Raw genomic sequence first — 19,542 nt, forward strand, 5'->3', positions numbered from 1 at the left:
AACAGGACTTGGATGACATCCAGGCTTAGGCTGACTTAGGCAGATAGCATTTGCACCAGGTACGTGCTAAGTAATGACCACTTTGAATAAAAGAAAACACAGTCATCTCCCCTTGACCTTCAACACCACCATCACTTCGAAATATATCGCCGTTCCTTCATCATTGCTGGGTCAAAATCCTGGAACTCCCTACCTAACAGCACTGTAAGGAATCTTACAACACCAGGTTATAGTCCAACAATTTTATTTTAAAATCACAAGCTTCCGGAGATTATCCCCTTCGTCAGGTGAATGTTATCAACATCATGGCTATAAGAGCAGGGCAGAGGCTGGGTACTCTGTGGCTAACCTTATGACTCCTCAAAGCCTCTCCACCATCTACAAAGCTATTCCAATGCTCTCCTGGCAGATCTCCCACCTTGTAAACTTATGTTCATCCAAAACTCTGCTGCCTGTATCCTAACTTGCACCAAGTCCCGTTCACCCATCACCCCTGTGCTCACTGACCTACATTGGCTCCCGGTCCGGCAACGCCTCAATTTTAAAATTCTCATCCTTGTTTTCAAATCCCTCCATGACCTCACCCCTCCCTATCTCTGTAACCTCCTCCAGCCCTACAACCATTCACGATCTCTGCGCTGCTCCAATTCTGGCCTCTTTCACATCCCTGATTTCCATCGCCCATCATTGGTGGCCATGCCTTCAGCTGCCTAGGCCCTAAGCTCTGCAATTCCCTCCCTAAACCTCCCCCCCTCTCTCTACCTCTCTCCTCCTTTAAGACGCTCCTTGAAACCTATCTCTTTGACCCAGCTTTTGGTCACCTGTCCCAATATCTCCTTATGTGGCTCAGTGTCAAATTTTTTTTGATATTGCTCCTGTGAAGCGCCTTGGGACGTTTTACTACGTTAAAGGCACTATATAAATGCAAGTTGTTGTTGTTATTGTCAAGAGTGTGATGGAATACTCATCCCTCGCCTGGGTGGATGTAGTCACAACAACCCTCAAGAAACCTGACACCATCCAAGACAAAGCAGATTACTTGCTTGGTTCCACTGGACTCAATATCAACCCCCTCCATCACCAGCACAACATGTTGTATGTCCGATCTGCAGAATACACTGCAGCAACTCACCAAGGTTACTACAACAGTACCTCCCTCCCCTCCGACCTCTACTACCTAGTCATTGGAACACCGTCACCTCCAAGGATACGGTAGCATAGTGGTTATGTTACTGGGCTAGTAATCCAGAGGCCTGGACTAAAATCCAGAGTCATGAGTTCAAATCCCGCCACGGCAGCTGGCGAATTTAAATTCAATTAATGAAATAAAAAATCTGGAATTAAAATACTAGTATCAGTAACGATGGCCATGAAACTACCGGATTGTCGTAAAAACCCATCTGGTTCACTAATGTCCTTTAGGGAAGGAAGCCTGCCGTCCTTACCCGGTCTGGCCTATATGTGACTCCAGACCCACAGCAATGTGGTTGATTCTTAAATGCCCTCTGAAATGGCCTAGCAAGTCACTCAGTTGTAAAATCTCGCAAGAAGGCGGCTCACCACCACCTTCTCAAGGGCAATTAGGGATGGGCAATAAATGCCGGCCTTGCCAGCGACGCCCACATCCCGTGAACGAATTTTTAAAAAGTCACACGCCATCCTGACTTGGACGCATTTCACTGTTCCTTCATCGTCACTGGTTCAATGTCCTGGAAACCCCCACCTAACACCATTGTGGAAGCACCTTCACCACAAGGATTGCAGCAGTTCAACGAGAAGGCCCACCACCACTTTCTAAGGGCAACAAGAGATGGGCAATAAATGCGGCCTTGCCAGCGGTCTTGAACAAACTGTAAAAAAAACATACATGCAGCCCTGGTAAAAACAAATTTGTGGTCATATATTCTAATACATGCAAATTATTACCAGTGTAGCCAACATGAATTATAAATAACCCATTTAAAAATCCCAACAGGAGTATCTGCTGAACACTGTTATGTATAAAGGGTCACCATTTTCATCATGCTGATGGGAGAGAGAATGATCAGAACACCTGCATAACAGCTGGGTGCAGCATCAGGTGCACATGACGCATTTATGCTTTTGTGATGCACCAAAGGTTTGTCAAATGCCATTTGATGAATCCAGCGCCTTTTAAACAGAAATCAGCATATTTAGTGCTTCTTACCTGCTTGCCCAAGTGGTGGTTGAATGACAGTGGGGTTTGTGTTTGCTCACTGACAGCACCTGTATCCCGATACATTCCACAAGGGGGTGAGTATCAGCAGGGTCACAACACAAGGTGGGCTCTTCTGCTGGGATAAAGATTTTTTTGAATTAAAAACATTTTATTCTGTGTTATTTTTATTTTCCACTTATCAAATTGCCAGTGCTGAGGTGTAAAGCAATTTTCAATTTTGGGCATTGTAACTTAGGATTTTTACCCATTTGGCCCGAGAAGGGATTTTGTTTTACTTTATACAAGGTCAGGTTCCATTTACAAAGATCTAACTCCCAGAGATATGCAACGTCATCCAAAATGTTGATTGGGTTAATTAGGTGGAATGCCAGATGATTCATCCATCAAAATTGTGCACCCTTGCCTATCACGTTGGTTTTGAGACAATGGTGAATCAGTGAACACTTTCCACAGCAGTTCACACCTTTAATGCAACAATGGTTTTTATTCAATGCACTAGCAGGGAGCATAGCCATTGAGACAGTCAGGTGCCCTGACTCCCATATCAAAAAAGGTGGGGGGAATTTCACTGAAGGAGGTAAGATCAACAGACTGATATCGTCATATAGAGGAGGGAACACTCGGAGGTCAGCCTTACTATCTTCTATCTCTCTTTATTGTTCGTTCGTTCATTCATTCATTCTCCCTCTCCCCCTCCCCCTCCGGAGGAGTCAATAAAGGGCAGACTGAGTTTGGAATACTAAGAGACACAGGTCTCAATTTCTAGTCAGCCCAAGGGAGGCTAAGAGACTCCAAGCTGAAGCATGAAGTGATATTTCCTGGAAGAAAACAGGTTAGTGCCAATTAGTTCAGGGAATGCTAACATGCGAGTGAGTTTAACAGGGGCAGGGTCATGTAGTTTGATATTTTATGGGAAGAGAAGCAACAGGAATTAGATGAATCTTGCTATGAAAATTGTATTTTGTTCATTCATATATTGCATGTAAAATAAACCAGCTTGTTGGTTCAAAATCAGACTCTTCTCATTAGTGTGTTTTGGAACAGAGAAGGTTGCGAGGAGATTTGATGGAGGTATTCAAAATCATGAAGGGTCCAGACAGAGTAAAGAGAGAAACTGTTCCCATTGGCGGAAGGGTCAAGAACCAGAGGACATAGATTTAAAGGTGATTGGCAAAAGAACCAAAGGTGACATGAGGAAAAACTTTTTTACTCAGCGAGTGGTTAGGATCTGGAATGCACTGCCTGATGGGGGTGGTGGAGGCAGATTCAATCATGGCCTTCAAAAGGGAACTGCATAAGTACTTGAAAGAAAAAAAATTGAAGGGCCAAGGGATTAGGAACATAGGAACAGGAGTAGGCCATTCAGCCCCTCGTGCCTGCACCGCCATTTGATCAGATCATGGCTGATCTGTGATCTAACTCCATACCCCTGCCTTTGGCCCATATCCCTTAATATTTTTGATTGCCAAAAAGCTATCTATCTCAGATTTAAATTTAGCAATTGAGCTAGTATCAATTGCCGTTTGCGGAAGAGAGTTCCAAACTTCTACCACCCTTTGTGTGTAGAAATGTTTTATAATCTCGCTCCTGAAAGGTCTGGCTCTAATTTTTAGACTGTGCCCCCTACTCCTAGAATCCTCAACCAGCGGAAATAGTTTCTCTCTATCCACCCTATACGTTCCCCTTAATATCTTATAAACTTCGATCAGGTCACCCCTTAACCTTCGAAACTCCAGAGAATACAACTCCAATTTGTGTAATCTCTCCTCGTAACTTAACCCTTGAAAGTCCAGGTATCATTCTAGTAAACCTACATTGCACTCCCTCCAAGGCCATTATGTCCTTCCGAAGGTGCAGTGCCCAGAACTGCTCACAGTACTCCAGGTGCGGTTAGGGGGAGTGGGACTAGCTGGATTGCTCTTGCATAGAGCCGGCACGGACTTGACGGGCCGAATAGCCTCCTTCCCTTTCTATGATTCTTCAAATCATCTTCCAAAACAAAAGAAAACACATATGGTGGCATATGCAAGATCATAGTCTCCAGCCTATGCAACAAGGAGTCTACGGTTACAATTCATGGTAATGTTACTAGAGTTTCTTATATCATTCCCAAATTGCCTCACTTTAGACTACTCTATATTTAGTGTCATCCTTGGCTCAGTTGGTAGCACTTGCCTCTAAGTCAGAAGGTTGTGGGTTCAAATCCCACTCCAGAGACTCCCACACAAAATCTAGACTGACACTTCAGTGCAGTAGTGAGGGAGTGCTGCACTGCCATAGGTGTCGCCTTTCGGATGAGACGTTAAATCGAGGCCATGTCTGCCCTCTCAGGTGGACATAAAAGATCCCTTTATTTTCGAAGAAGAGTAATGGTGTTCTCCTGGCGAATATTTATCCCTCAACCAACATCTAAGGTGCTGTATAAATGAAAGTCTTTCTTCTTTTACTTATCCTGGTCGAGCACCATCCTATAATTTAGCACATTATAAATAGGGTAACGGAACCACTGGTAAATTAAGCCAGCCAACCAGATGTAAATGGAGATTATGCAAATTTGTTTTGAATGGACTTTGATCACTGAGCAAACCAGAGTATTCAACACTAGGACCAAGGTACAATACTGATAAGAACTGAGTTGCACTTCTGCTTGCCAGAGACGTCACAGATCAAGAAGGACAGAAAGATGCATTACTAACACTATTTAGCTACACTTTCAATGTAGCTAGTAGCATCGATGTAGTTAGTAGCATCAAACAGTATTGATTAAAGTAAAGATAAATTGTCTCTTAACAACAATCAGCAGACTATGAATCATCATAAGCACAACAGTCTTTTAATTGTAAGCTTCACAATATCTTAACCTTAGCTGGCTTTAGCTTTAGTCACCTCACTAAGAATGGAGGCCGCCAGGAAAACTTATTAGCGCTCAAAACAAAATAATCCAGCAGGTTTATGTTGATGTGATCCCCAACTTTGGGACACACGCACTACGGGAGAGTTGCAATATTGCAACTGGTCAGAGCCAGCCTAGAGGAGGCAGTAGGCAAGGTGGGCTTTGTAAGCTTTGAGTGGGCTGCTGAATATTAATGCATTTGTGAGATATTCAGTTGAGTCCACCACTTTAACAAAGCGAGTGCCCCATTTAAAATAAAGTTGCATGATCTCCGTTTACATCTGGTTGGATGGCTAAACCCACCAGCAGTGTTAATGTCCCACTTCCAACATGCTAAATTCTAAGACTTTTTTTATTCATTCATGGGATGTGGGCTTCACTGGCAAGGCCACCATTTACTGCCCATCCCTAATTGCCCTTGAGAAGGTGGTGGTGAGCCGCCTTCTTGAACCGCTGCAGTCCGTGTGGTAAAGGTTCTCCCACAGTGCTGTTAGGTAGGGAGTTCCAGGATTTTGACCCAGTGACGATGAAGGAATGGCGATATATTTCCAAGTCGGGATGGTTTGTGACTCGGAGGGGAACGTGCAGGTGGTGGGAAGGTCATTGATGAAGCAGCTGAAGATGGTTGGGCCGAGGACACTGTCCTGAGGAACTCGTGCAGCGATGTCCTGGGGCTGAGGTGATTGGCCTCCAACAACCACTACCATCTTCCTTTGTGCTAGGTATGACTCCAGCCACTGGAGAGTTTTCCCCCGATTCTCATCAACTTCAATTTTACTAGGGCTCCTTGGTGCCACACTCGGTCAAATGCTGCCTTGATGTCACTGGCAGTCACTCTCACTTCACCTCTGGAATTCAGCTCTTTTGTCCACCTTTGGACCAAGGCTGTAATGAGGTCTGGAGCCGAGTGGTCCTGGCAGAACCCAAACTGAGCATCGGTGAGCAGGTTATTGGTGAGTAAGTGCCGCTTGATAGCAATGTTGACGACTCCTTCCATCACTTTGCCGATGATTGAGAGTAGACTGATGGGACGGTTAGCTGCTCTCAACTTGTATTACCTCCGATTTGTCCAACTACCTTTAACTACCCAATCCTTTTTAAAATAACACGCCATTCCAGAAAAGTGCGAATATAATAGAATCATAGAAGTTTACAACATGGAAACAGGCCCTTCGGCCCAACATGTCCATGTCGCCCAGTTTATACCACTAAGCTAGTCCCAATTGCCTGCACTTGGCCCATATCCCTCTATACCCATCTTACCCATGTAACTGTCCAAATGCTTTTTAAAAGACAAAATTGTACCCGCCTCTACTACTGCCTCTGGCAGCTCGTTCCAGACACTCACCACCCTTTGAGTGAAAAAATTGCCCCTCTGGACCCTTTTGTATCTCTCCCCTCTCACCTTAAATCTATGCCCCCTCGTTATAGACTCCCCTACCTTTGGGAAAAGATTTTGACTATCTACCTTATCTATGCCCCTCATTATTTTATAGACTTCTATAAGATCACCCCTTAACCTCCTACTCTCCAGGGAAAAAAGTCTCAGTCTATCCAACCTCTCCCTGTAAGTCAAACCATCAAGTCCCGGTAGCATCCTAGTAAATCTTTTCTGCACTCTTTCTAGTTTAATAATATCCTTTCTATAATAGGGTGACCAGAACTGTACACAGTATTCCAAGTGTGACCTTACTAATGTCTTGTACAACTTCAACAAGACATCCCAACTCCTGTATTCAATGTTCTGACCAATGAAACCAAGCATGCTGAATGCCTTCTTCACCACCCTATCCACCTGTGACTCCACTTTCAAGGAGCTATGAACCTGTACTCCTAGATCTCTTTGTTCTATAACTCTCCCCAACACCCTACCATTAACGGAGTAGGTCCTGGCCCGATTCGATCTACCAAAATGCATCACCTCACATTTATCTAAATTAAACTCCATCTGCCATTCATCGGCCCACTGGCCCAATTTATCAAGATCCTGTTGCAATCCTAGATAACCTTCTTCACTGTCCACAATGCCACCAATCTTGGTGTCAAATGGAATCTCATTTCTAAACAAAGGGGAAACAGGACTTCTTCGAGTTCAGTAAAATCTGATTTTAGCCACTTACGAGCAGCAACTCAAAGTTGGTGGGATTAAATGCCAGGGACACTCTTCTTTGACACCCAGCTGCCCATGACCATAGGAAAATGGCAGCACCTTCGGTGCCAATCAAGCCTGCCTCGTGCAGATATGGTGCACCCTCGTACACCCTTCACTCACCCCTGTACCCTCAGAGGCAAAAAAAAGCCTGACAATTTAGGAACGACTCAAGAATTTCCTCTCCAATCCCCCAAGGTGATCAGGAAGCCACACAGTCCATTACTCAATATCACCCCAGCAAACCAACAACTTACCTTCGATAACTGGAAATCTCCCCTTTACTCATGAACTTGTCACATTCTCTTTTAAAGGAACGCATTAAATCCATACCCACTGCATGTTTATGGTAGCCTGTTCCAGAGGGTGATGATTCCCTGCAGAAAGAAATACCTCCTGGCATCTTACCTAACTCTTTGCCAAAGGATTTTATATGTATGCCCTCTAGACATACTGGGATAGAAATCGGTATGTGTTGCACCCGTTTCTCTGGCTTACAATGGTTCCCAATTTAGCAGTGGGCCGGCCTGTACCCAATCTGTGCAGGCGTTGGTCCCACTGCTAAATTTGTAAGGGCCATTTTTAGGTGTCCACCAAGAGGCATTAGGCCCTTTGAACACGTAAATTAGGGACCTTACGCCTGCTGAAAGTTGTTGCAGCCAATGACAGGTAGGTGGACAGGAATAAAAACCAATCCTGAGTAACCAGAGGAGCATAACCCAGTCGAGCAGGAGTCGCGATCGGTTCCCCCACCCAGAGCCCACTTAAACCTCCCCGCCCCTCCTGGGATTTACCTGAGGGCCACTACCGGAGAAGCAGGTGACCAGATATTGATGTCTCCGCTCGGGCGACCAGCATCAGCAGCTCGCTTTGAGTACACCGAAGAGGCCCAAGGGCCCATTCCCTTCGATCCTCGGGACTGTTGGCTCGGGCGGGGCTGATCACATAGCACCGAGTCTGGGCCCAAAATCTACCCACTCTCCCCTGTCCATCTCAAATAACCTAACCAATGGGACTGAAGCCAATCCCTTCATTATTTAATAAAGCTTCATTACATCTCCTCTAACCCTGTGTTTCTCCACCCCTAAATCTTGATCCTTATCCGAGCGTTTTGGTTTCCACAATATTGCCTTAACAGAACTTTCTCAATTTATAATATTCATATTATTAAATTCTGCATTTTTGACTTAATATTAACCAGCAGACATGGAATTAGGGCAGTGGCTTTCAGCATTCAGCTGTGGCTCAGTGGAGCCCTCTAGCCTTTGAGTCAGAAGGTTGTGGGTTCAAGTCCAGAGACTGAAACACAAAATCCAGGCTGACACTACTGAGGGAGTGCTGCACCGTCAGAGGTGCCGCCTTTCAGATGAGATATTAAACCAAGGTCCTGTCCGCACCCTCAGGTGGACGTAAAAGATCCCGTGACACTATTTTTAACGCTGGCGTGGACCAGTTGGGCCAAATGGCCTATTTCTGTGCTGCACGTCTGCAGTAAGTGTCTGCGGCTTGAGGAGCTTCAGCTCAGAGTCATTGAGCTGGAGGTCGAGCTGCAGACACTGCGACACATCAGGGAGGGGGAAAAATACCTGGACATTCGGTTCCAGGAGGCGGTCAAACCCCTTAGGATAAGGTCGTCTAAAATGGTCAGTGATCAGGGACAGGAGGGTGTGACTGCGAGCGAGGCTGATAAGGGGATCGAGAAGGTAGAAGTGGAGGAGCCTCAGCCTTTGCAATTGTCCAACAGGTTTGAGGTGCTTGCAGCCTGTATGGACGAAAGCGGGGGCTGCAGGGTGGATGAGCAAACTGACCGTGGCACCATGGTACAGGAAGCCATTCAAGCGGGGGGAGTTAGTAGGAATGTAGTGGGAGTGGGGGACAGTATAGTCAGGGGGATAGACACAGTTCTCTGCAGCCGAGAGCAAGAGTCCAGAAGGCTGTGTTGCCTGCCCGGTGCCCGGGTTCGGGACATCTGCTCTGGGCTGGGGAGGAACTTGCAGTGGGAGGGGGAGGATCCAGTTGTTGTGGTCCACGTAGGTACCAACAACATAGGTAGGACGAGGGAAGAGGTTCTGCTCAGGAAGTATGAGCAGCGAGGGGCTAAATTAAAAAACAGAACCTCAAAGATAATAATCTCTGGATTATTACCTGACCCACAAGCAAATTGGCATAGGGTAAATAAGATTAGAGTGTTAAATTCATGGCTCAAAGGGGTACGGTAGCATAGTGGTTATGTTACTGGGCTAGTAATCCAGAGGCCTGGACTAAAATCCAGAGTCATGAGTTCAAATCCCGCCACGGCAGCTGGCGAATTAAAAAAATTAAATTAATTAATTAAATTCAATTAATTAAATAAAAATCTGGAATTAAAATACTAGCATCAGTAATAATGGCCATGAAACTACCAGATTGTAGTAAAAACCCATCTGGTTCACTAATGTCCTTCAGGGAAGGAAACCTGCCGTCCTTACCCGGTCTGGCCTATATGTGACTCCAGACCCACAGCAATGTGGTTGATTCTTAATTGCCCTCTGAAATGGCCGAGCAAGCCACTCAGTTGTAAAATCTCGCTACGAAAAGTCATAATAAGAATAAAACCGGACGGACCACCCGGCATCGGACCACTAGGCACCGGACACGACAACGGCAAAACACCAAGCCCAGTCGACCCTGCAAGGTCCTCCTCACTAACATCTGGGGACTTGTGCCAAAATTGGGAGAGCTGTCCCACAGACTAGTCAAGCAACAGCCTGACATAGCCATACTCACAGAATCATATCTTTCAGCCAACGTCCCAGACTCTTCCATCACCATCCCTGGGTATGTCCTGTCCCACCGGCAGGACAGACCCACCAGAGGTGGCGGTACAGTGATATACAGTCAGGAGGGAGTGGCCCTGGGAGTCCTCAACATTGACTCTGGACCCCATGAAATCTCATGGCATCAGGTCAAACATGGGCACGGAAACCTCCTGCTGATTACCACCTACCGTCCTCCCTCAGCTGATGAATCAGTCCTCCTCCATGTTGAGCACCACTTGGAGGAAGCACTGAGGGTAGCAAGGGCACAAAATGTACTCTGGGTGGGGGACTTCAATGTCCATCACCAAGAGTGGCTCGGTAGCACCACTACTGACCGAGCTGGCCGAGTCCTGAAGGACATAGCTGCTAGACTGGGCCTGCGGCAGGTGGTGAGCGAACCAACACGAGGGAAAAACTTACTTGACCTCGTCCTCACCAATCTACCTGTCGCAAATGCATCTGTCCATGACAGTATTGGTAGGAGTGACCACCGCACAGTCCTCGTGGAGATGAAGTCCCGTCTTCGCACTGAGGACACCATCCAACGTGTTGTGTGGCACTACCACCGTGCTAAATGGGATAGATTCAGAACAGATCGAGCAGCTCAAAACTGGGCATCCATGAGGCGCTGTGGGCCATCAGCAGCAGCAGAATTGTATTCCAGCACAATCTGTAACCTCATGGCCCGGCATATTCCTCACTCTACCATTACCAACAAGCCAGGGGATCAACCCTGATTCAATGAGGAGTGTAGAAGAGCATGCCAGGAGCAGCACCAGGCGTACCTAAAAATGAGGTGCCAACCTGGTGAAGCTACAACTCAGGACTACATGCATGCTAAACAGCGGAAGCAACATGCTACAGACAGAGCTAAGCGATTCCACAACCAACGGATCAGATCAAAGCTCTGCAGTCCTGCCACATCCAGTCGTGAATGGTGGTGGACAATTAAACAACTAACGGGAGGAGGAGGCTCTGCAAACATCCACATTCTTAATGATGGCGGAGTCCAGCACGTGAGTGCAAAAGACAAGGCTGAAGCGTTTGCAACCATCTTCAGCCAGAAGTGCCGAGTGGATGATCCATCTCAGCCTCCTCCCGATATCCCCACCATCACGGAAGCCAGTCTTCGGCCAATTCGATTCACTCCACGTGATATCAAGAAACGGCTGAGTGCACTGGATGCAGCAAAGGCTATGGGCCCCGACAACATCCCAGCTGTAGTGCTGAAGACTTGTGCTCCAGAACTAGCTGCACCTCTAGCCAAGCTGTTCCAGTACAGCTACAACACTGGCATCTACCCGACAATGTGGAAAATTGCCCAGGTATGTCCTGTCCACAAAAAGCAGGACAAATCCAATCCGGCCAATTACCGCCCCATCAGTCTACTCTCAATCATCAGCAAAGTGATGGAAGGTGTCGTCGACAGTGCTATCAAGCGGCACTTACTCACCAATAACCTGCTCACCGATGCTCAGTTTGGGTCCCGCCAGGACCACTCGGCTCCAGACCTCATTACAGCCTTGGTCCAAACATGGACAAAAGAGCTGAATTCCAGAGGTGAGGTGAGAGTGACTGCCCTTGACATCAAGGCTGCATTTGACCGAGTGTGGCACCAAGGAGCCCCAGTAAAATTGAAGTCCATGGGAATCAGGGGGGAAACTCTCCAGTGGCTGGAGTCATACCTAGCACAAAGGAAGATGGTAGTGGTTGTTGGAGGCCAATCATCTCAGCCCCAGGACATTGCTGCAGGAGTTCCTCAGGGCAGTGTCCTAGGCCCAACCATCTTCAGCTGCTTCATCAATGACATTCCCTCCATCATAAGGTTGGAAATGGGGATGTTCGCTGATGACTGCACAGTGTTCAGTTCCATTCACAACCCCTCAGATAATGAAGCAGTCCGAGCCCGCATGCAGCAAGACCTGGACAACATCCAGGCTTGGGCTCATAAGTGTCAAGTAACATTCGCGCCAGATAAGTGCCAGGCAATGACCATCTCCAACAAGAGAATCTAACCACCTCCCCATGACATTCAACGGCATTACCATCGCCGAATCCCCCACCATCAACATCCTGGGGGTCACCATTGACCAGAAACTGAACTGGACCAGCCATATAAATACTGTAGCTACGAGAGCAGGTCAGAGGCTGGGTATTCTGTGGCGAGTGACTCACCTCCTGACTCCCCAAAGCCTTTCCACCATCTACAAGGCACAAGTCAGGAGTGTGATGGAATACTCTCCACTTGCCTGGATGAGTGCAGCTCCAACAACACTCAAGAAGCTCGACACCATCCAAGATAAAGCAGCCCGCTTGATTGGCACCCCATCCACCACCCTAAACATTCACTCCCTTCACCACCGGCGCACTGTGCACCATCCACAGGATGCACTGCAGCAACTCGCCAAGGCTTCTTCGACAGCACCTCCCAAACCCGCGACCTCTACCACCTAGAAGGACAAGAGCAGCAGGTGCATGGGAACAACACCACCTGCACGTTCCCCTCCAAGTCACACACCATCCCAACTTGGAAATATATCGCCGTTCCTTCATCGTCGCTGGGTCAAAATCCTGGAACTCCCTTCCTAACAGCACTGTGGGAGAACCGTCACCACACGGACTGCAGCGGTTCAAGAAGGCGGCTCACCACCACCTTCTCGAGGGCAATTAGGGATGGGCAATAAATGCTGGCCTCGCCAGCGACGCCCACATCCCGTGAACGAATAATAAAAAAAAAGATTGGTGTAGGAGAAATGGGTTTTAATTCATGGGGCACTGGCACCAGTACTGGGGAAAGTGGGAGCTGTACTGTTGGGACGGGCTTCATCTGAACCGTGCTGGGGCCAGTGTTCTGGCGAATCGTATAACTAGGACGGTAGAGAGGGCTTTAAACTAAATAGTGGGGGTGAGGGATCAAGTAAGGGAAGATGTGATAAATTAAAGAAAGAAGACAAGGCAAGAGAGCAAGATATCAATAAGGGAAATGATAATCAGAGATGGAAGGAAGGGACAGAGCATGCAAACTTAGTGCGCCAGCAGATAGGGCTTGAGGTTGCAAAAATAGTAAAAAGACAGCACTAAAGGCTTTGTATCTAAATGCGCGTAGCATTCGTAACAAAATGGATGAATCGACAGGTCAAATAGAAATAAAAATGTACGATCTGATAGCCATTACAGAGACATGGCTGCAAGATGACAAAGGCTGGAACCTGAATATTCAAGGGTACTTGACATTTCGGAAGGACAGGAAGCTAGGAAAAGGTGAAGGGGTAGCTCTATTAATTAAGGATGACATGAGTATAATGGAGAGAAATGACCTTAGTTCTAAAGACCAAGATGTAGAATCAGTTTGGGTCGAGATAAGAAATAGTAAAGGCAAGAAGTCACTTGTGGGAGTAGTTTATAGGCCCCCTAACAGTAACCACACTGTAGGACAGGGTATACAGGAAGAAATAATGGGGGCTTGTGAGAAAGGAACAGCGATAATCATGGGTGATTTTAACCTACATATTGATTGGAAGAATCTGACTGGCAAAGGTAGCCTGGAAGATGAGTTCACAGAGTGCTTTCGGGACAGTTTCTTAAAGCCAATCAGAGAGCAGGCTATTCTAGATCTGGTAACGTGTAATGAGACAGGATTAATTAATGACCTCATTTTAAAGGAGCCTCTAGATAGCAGTGATCACAATATGATTGAATTTCGCATTCAGTTTGAGGGAGAGAAGAGAATAGACTTACTCTTCTCTCCCTCAAACTGAATGCGAAATTCAATCATAAGACTAGTGTTTTAAACTTAAATAAGGGCAATTATGAGGGCATGAAGACAGAGCTGGCTAAAGTGAACTGGGAAATTAGGTTAAGGGATAGGTCAGTAGAAATGTAGTGGCAGACATTTAATGAGATATTTCATAACACTCAGCAAAGATACATTCCAGTGAGAAAGAAAGACTCCAGGGGAAGGATGTACCATCCGTGGCTAACGAAGGAAGTTAAAGATAGTATCAAATTGAAAGAAAAAACATACAATTCCACGAAGATTAGTGGCAGGTCAGAAGATTGGACAGAAAATAAAAAACAGCAAAGAATGACTAAAAGAATAATGAGGAGGGAGAAATTAGAGTACGAGAGAAAGCTGGCTAGAAATATAAGAACAGATAGTAAGAGTTTCTACAGGTATTTAAAAAGGAAAAGAGTAAGTAAAGTGAGCGTTGGTCCTCCAGAGAGTGAGTCTGGGAAATTAATAATGGAGAATAAGGAAATGGCGGATGAATTGAACAGATATTTTGCATCCGTTTTCACTGTAGACGATACAAACAACGTGGTGGAAATAATTGTGAATCAAGAGGTGAAAGGGAGGGAGGAACTTAAAACATTTACAATCAGAGAAAGGTTTCTGAAAAAATTACTAGAACTATAAGCTGACAAATCCCCAGGTCCTGACTGACTTCATCCTATGGTCTTAAAAGAAGTATCTGCAAAGATAGTAGAATTTTCCAAAATTCCCTCGATTCTGGAAGGGTCCCATCAGATTGGAAAATAGCGAATGTAACTCCTCTATTCAAGAAAGGAGGGAGATCCATGATCTTATCAAATGGTGGAGCAGGCACGAGGGGCTGAATGGCCTACTCCTGTTCCTAGACAGAAAGCGGGAAACTACAGGTCAATCAGCTTAGCATCTGTCATAGGGAAAATGCTAGAATCTATTAATAAGGAGATTATAGCAGGGCACTTAGAAAATCTCAATGCAATCAAGCAGAGTCAACATGGCATTGTGTTTGACTAATTTATTAGAGTTCTTTGAGGAAGTAACAAGCAACATGGATAAAGGGGATCCTGTGGATGTGGTGTACTTGGATTTCCAGAAGGCTTTTGACAAGGTGCCACATCAAAGGCTACAACACAAAATAAGAGCTCACGGGGGTAACATATTAGCATGGATAAAGGATTGGTTAGCTAACAGGAAACAGAAAGTAGGCATAAATGGGTCATTTTCAGGTTGGCAAGATGTAATGAGTGGAGTGCCACAAGGATCAGTGCTAGGGCCTCAATTATTTACAATCCATATCAATGACTTGGATTACGGGACTTAATGTATGGTTGCTAAATTTGCTGATGACACAAAGGTAGGTAGGTAGGAAAGTAAGTTGTGAAGAGGACATAAGGAGTCTGCAAAGGGATATAGATAGGTTAAGTGAGTGGGCAAAAATTTGGCAGATGGCGTATAATGTGGGAAAATGTGAACTTGTCCACCTTGACAGGAGGAATAGAAAAGCAGTATATTATTTAAATGGAGACAGATTGCAGAACTCTGAGGTACAGAGGGATCTGGGTGTCCTAGTACATGAATCACAAAAAGTTAGTATGCAGGTACAGCAAGTGATTAGGAAGGCAAATGGAATAAGAACATAAGAAATAGGAGCAGGAGTAGGCCAATCGGCCCCTCGAGCCTGCTCCGCCATTCAATAAGATCATGGCTGATCTGATCCGAACCTCAAATCTAAATAACACAAGAAGTAGGAGCAGGACCCGGCCACTCAGCCCCTGGGCCCGCTCCGCCACCCACAGGGCCTTGACCGATCCGAACTCAGCTTCATGTCCAATTTCCTGCCCGCTCCCCGTAACCCCTAATTCCCTTTACTTCTAGGAAATTGTCCATTTCTGTTTTTAATTTATTTAATGATGTAGCTTCCACAGCTTCCTGGGGCAGCAAATTCCACAGACCTACTACCCTCTGAGTGAAGAAGTTTCTCCTCATCTCAGTTTTGAAAGAGCAGCCCCTTATTCTAAGATTATGCCCCCTAGTTCTAGTTTCACCCATCCTTGGGAACATCCTTACCGCATCCACCCGATCAAGCCCCTTCACAATCTTATATGTTTCAATAAGATCGCCTCTCATTCTTCTGAACTCCAATGAGTAGAGTCCCAATCTACTCAACCTCTCCTCATATGTCTGCCCCCTCATCCCCGGGATTAACCGAGTGAACCTTCTTTGTACTGCCTCGAGAACTCCTCTGCTCTTACATAGAAGGTACATATACGAACATACGAATTAAGAGCAGGAGTAGGCCATTCGGCCCCTCGAGCCTGCTCTGCCATTTGATAAGATCACGGCTGATCTGATTGTGACCTCGACCCTAAATGTTGCCATTTATATTCCATTCCCCCTGCAATAAAAGTAGAGCTGTTTTGCTACAGTTGTACAGGGCAGTGGTGAGACCACATTTGGAAAACTGTGTGCAGTTTCGGTCTCCTTATTTAAGAAAGGACATAATTGCTTTGGAGACTGTTCAGAGAAGGTTCACTCGACTGATTCCTGGGATGAGGGGGTTATCTTATGAGGAAAGGTTGGACAAGTTGGGCCTGTATATACTGGAGTTTAGAAGAATGAGAGGTGATCTTATTGAAACATATAAGATCCTGAGGGGACTTGAAGGGGTAGATGCTGAGGGGATGTTTCCCCTGTGGGAGTGACTAGAATTAGGGGATACAGTTTAAAAATAAGGGGTCTCCCATTTAAGACAGAGATGAGGAGAATTTTTTTCTCTCAGAGGGTCGTGAGTCTGTGGAACTCCCTTCCCCAGAGAGCGGTGGAGGCAGGGTCATTGAATATTTTTAAGGCTGAGTTAGATAGAATCCTGATTAACAAGGGAGTCAAAGGTTATAGTAGGTAGACAGGAAAGTAGGGTTGAGGTCACAATCAGGTCAGCCGTGATCTTATCAAATAGCAGAGCAGGCTCAAGGGGCCGAATGGCCTACTCCTGCTCTTAATTTGTATGTTCGTATATGTACGTTCTATGTAAGAGCAGGGGAGTTCTCCCCAGTGTCCTGCCCAATATTCATCCCTCAACCAACATCACTAAATCAGATTATCTTGTCATTGTCACATTGCTGTTTGTGAGACCTTGCTGTGTGCAAACTGACTGCTTGGCGTTTTCAACATATAACTGTGACCACACTTCAAAAGTACTTAATTGGCTGTAAAGCGCTTTGGGACGTCCCGATGTCACGAAAGGTGCAATATAAATGTAAGTCTTTCTTTTGGTGATTGGAAGTGCTAATTAACTACCCAAAGATAAATGTGCCAGCCATAAAACCATTTATCTATGCAAGGTGTGCAGCTTTGAGACAATGGGTAAAATCACAAGGATCCTCAATCAGTTGTAAGCTGGACCATCAGCAAGAACGGTTCTCATTCAATGTACCCAACAGGGGGATTAGCTAAACAGACATTTGGATGTCTCAGGTTTGTACATCAAAGGGGAATCATTTCAATGTAGAGCGGGAATCAACCAAGTACCACCAGACTCTTAAGGGGCCATGTTTTTCTTTGTTTCACTCTCTCGCGGACACTAAATCCATGCTGCTTGTTACAAAAAGGTAGAACCAGTCAGCTTGGAATCATTTGGCTTGAAACTGGGTTTTCGCCCACAGTGTCAGCTAAGTTTGTGTTTTGTGTTATTTTCATGGAATGAAATGGTGCCTCATCGCATTAGAGTACTTGTCAGTCTGACTTCTGTCAAGGCAGGAGAAGATATAAAACCGACAGGTGAAAGATTACAGTAATTGGTCTATGCAACTAGGGTTCTTCGTCACGATTCACGGATCAGATTATCGTCTAACTAGATATTAGGCAGAAGAAAGTAAGGCACGTGAGGTCCACTTATGGGATACTTGCACCAAGTCCCATTCGCTCACCACCCCTGTGCTCACTGACCTACATTGGCTCCCAGTCCAGCAAAGCCTCAATTTTAAAATCCTCATCCTTGTTCTGCAATCCCTCCATGGCCTCCCTGCTCCCTCCTGATTTTCACTGCTCCACCATTGGCAACCGTGCCTTCAGCTGCCTAGACCCCAAGCTCTGGAATTCCCTCCCTAACTCTCTCTACCTCTCTCTCCTCCTTTAAGTTGCTCCTTAAAACCTACCTCTTTGACAAAGCTTTTGGTCACCTGTCCTAATACCTCTTAGTTGGCTCGGTGTCAAATTTTGTTCGATAACGCTCCTGTGAAGCACCTTGGGACGTTTTACTACGTTAAAGGTGCTATATAAATGTAAGTTGTTGTTGCCAATACTGACCGCAAGAGAACGTCTAGTGCAAATCCCAAAAATCTGCAACGCCTGGTAACTAAGAATCTTAAGACTGAGCATCATTCTGGTTACCCTCCTCTACACCCTCTCCCCAACTCCGGCATCCTTCACTATGCGCAGGTACGAAAACTGGACACTGTACTCCGAGTGCCAATGTACCAGAGCCTTTTATAATGAGAGTATAAAGTGCTCTTTGTTTTAATGGTTAACCCCAGACCTCTCTCAGGATTCATAACCTTTATTGGGCACCCCTGCATGGTATAAACATGTCTGGAATATGTCATTAAGGGAATGAGGAGAGAGATTAGGAGAATTTTTTTTTACACACAGAGCATTGTTGGAGCATGGTATGCTTTGCCAGAGGGTATAGTTGAGGCAGATAGCACTGCATTTTTTTTTAAGCGGAAAAAAAAGGGTAGAAATGTTTTAAGCACAGGAAGACTCAGGGTTATGAGGAATGAGAGGGCAGTCGGTTAAGTTTCGGATTGCTCTATGGGTGATGGGCTAATTAGCCTCCTCCTTTGCTATAAATGTCTATGATTCTATCTTCCCATCTGTCTCTTTTATCACTGCGCACGTGAGCGAGTCTGATTATTGTTCTGTTTTATTCCATCTCCAAGAGAAAGATTGGCAAAGCATCACCAAGAGAGAAATACACACAGGAAAGGAGACGGCAGTACACTAAGAGAGAGAGAGAGAGAGAGAGAGAGATAAACAAAAAATATGACACCAACAAAGACAGATACAGAAATACAGTGAAATAACAGTGGAAAAGAAGTGTAGAGAAAGCTGCACTGAGATAGTGAGAGATGGGGTTGCCAACTCTGGTTGGATGTATCACTGGAAGTTTCATCACATGACCTCCCGCCTCCAACCACCCCACCGGTCAAACAATCTCTTTCCCCCCGGTCTCCAATATTTTTACAACTAATAAATAAAAATATTCAAAGAAAATGAAAAAAAGACACATTTCTTTTGAATACCTCAATGATTTTCCTCCCGGGTATTGTTCGCAGCAATGACCAGGAGATTAATCGTCAATTCTCAGAGACTTCAGGATGGTTGGCGACCCTAGTTGAGAGGCAGGATAGAGAAAGAATGCTGGCTTTCACAACCGTTCTCCTGTATTTCACATAGAATCATACAGCACAGAAGGAGGCCATTCGGCCCATTGTGTCTGTGCCGGCTCTTTGAAAGAGCTATCCAATTAGTCCCACTCCCCATAGCCCAGAAAATTTCTCTTCTTTCAGTAAGTATATATCCAATTCCCTTTTGAAAGTTACTATTGAATCTGCTTCCAGGCAGTGCATTCCAGATCATAACTCACTACGTAAAAAAAATTCTCCTCATCTCTCCTCTGGTTCTTTTGTCAATTATTTTAAATCTGTTTCCTCTGGTTATCAACCCTCCTGCCAC

The 19,542-nt window shown here is 45.6% G+C and overlaps 1 long non-coding RNA gene across 2 annotated transcripts in view; it reads right to left on the minus strand.

Moving 5' to 3' along the window:
• The window catches only part of LOC137300465 (uncharacterized), a 52,258-nt gene that overhangs the window by 15,426 nt on the left and 17,290 nt on the right, over window positions 1-19,542 (minus strand). For both annotated transcript variants that reach the window (XR_010958102.1, XR_010958101.1), the window contains exon 3: window positions 2,189-2,312. This is a non-coding gene — a long non-coding RNA (uncharacterized lncRNA). The remainder of the gene's footprint in view (window positions 1-2,188; window positions 2,313-19,542) is intronic.

Source organism: Heptranchias perlo, chromosome 31 (genome assembly GCF_035084215.1).
Source record: "Heptranchias perlo isolate sHepPer1 chromosome 31, sHepPer1.hap1, whole genome shotgun sequence".
In the NCBI taxonomy this organism is placed as follows: Eukaryota; Metazoa; Chordata; class Chondrichthyes; order Hexanchiformes; family Hexanchidae; genus Heptranchias; species Heptranchias perlo.